This window comes from Chiloscyllium plagiosum, unplaced genomic scaffold (assembly GCF_037043375.1).
Source record: "Chiloscyllium plagiosum isolate Xiang-an unplaced genomic scaffold, Cpla_swu_hap1 HiC_scaffold_13, whole genome shotgun sequence".
Classification (NCBI taxonomy): Eukaryota; Metazoa; Chordata; class Chondrichthyes; order Orectolobiformes; family Hemiscylliidae; genus Chiloscyllium; species Chiloscyllium plagiosum.
Genome location: NW_028270151.1, coordinates 117,209,308 through 117,210,654, shown reverse-complemented (window position 1 = coordinate 117,210,654; position 1,347 = coordinate 117,209,308). Strand labels below are relative to the sequence as shown.

The 1,347-nt window shown below is 43.1% G+C and overlaps 1 non-coding gene across 1 annotated transcript; it reads left to right on the top strand.

The window, feature by feature from the left end:
• Positions 1 to 745: 745 nt before the first annotated feature.
• On the top strand, positions 746 to 827 carry trnas-gcu (transfer RNA serine (anticodon GCU)). The gene has a single exon. It is a non-coding gene; the product is annotated as a tRNA-Ser (tRNA).
• Positions 828 to 1,347: the final 520 nt, after the last annotated feature.

The window sequence follows — 1,347 nt, the reverse complement described above, 5'->3', positions numbered from 1 at the left end:
GTCCTAGCATGCGCTCTGGCACTGCACTCAATTTTCTTCTGACACTTGCTCACTGTGTTGCTGTAATCATACAGTGACTTGGTGTCACACGGCCCAGGAAATTGATGCAGATCAAGGTTTTTGCATGGTTGAATTCAATTGTCAGTTTAGCCTTATTTAGGATTTTGAAAATGTCTGTCCTGTACACAAGTGCGTGTCAAACATATTTGAGTGGAAGAAAGGTCTTTCGAATAATGACATTGAGCACTATGCACTCTACTCCAGTCTGGCAAACAATTCCTCACAGGCAATTTAATAGACAATAGACAATAGGTGCAGGAGTAGGCCATTCTGCCCTTCGAACCAGCACCACCATTCATTATGATCATGGCTGATCATCCTCAATCAGTATCCTGTTCCTGCCTTATCCACATAACCCTTGTTTCCACTATCCTTAAGAGCTCTATCCAACTCTTTCTTGAATGAACACCTCCTGCTGTCTCGGGTTCTTCATTCCATTGACTTCAAATCTTCACAGAATTCAACAGACCTTGTGACATAGTCATTTCTTCATTTTTGTTCAGACCACTGTGAACAGAGTGTCACAGTGGGAATGCGCTTGTCCCACAACCCAGAGGTCAGACCATAGTCTTGGAACCGTACTGTGCTATTTATGATTTCACCAAAACAAGGGAGAAATGTCTGCTGCTCTGCATAATTTATGCAATTCACTTATTCATAAGGTTATAGGCAATCAGGTGTATGTGACGAGGTGGCCGAGAGGTTAAGGCGATGGACTGCTAATCCATTGTGTTCTACACCCGTGGGTTCGCGTCCCACTCTCGTCGGTGCTTTCAGTGGTTTTCAATTCTGCTACTTTTGGATGATCACAACTGTCTTACTGAAATTGGAACTGCAATGTCAGTTTGTATGCATCGACGCTATTATAAAATCTCAAAGAATAATTTGGTCCTGTTGCCTAAACTGCATTGAAATGTAGATTGCATTGGGATATTGAAAAGGAACGCGACTTTCTTTTACAAGTCAAGCTGCTGTGACGTTTTATCGTATGAAAGAGATCCAGGAAAACCAACTAACAAGAGATGTGAAGGGCATGTTTATGCAGTGGGATTCTTAATGAGTATTTTGTCAAATGAAATCTGGAGCAGGTTGAGTAGAAGTGGTTCATCTTGGTGAGAAGAGCACAAAATAATGGAGATATTTCAAAAGGAGCAGGGCGTGGGTGTAGGGGCACCGAGAACTAGCTGTAAATGCACAGTAGAGAATTGCTGATGTGGGTGCTGTGCATGGGCACGGAAAGACTTACACATTGGTCTCGCCCTCGCCCCTTGCTCTCGCCATTGATGA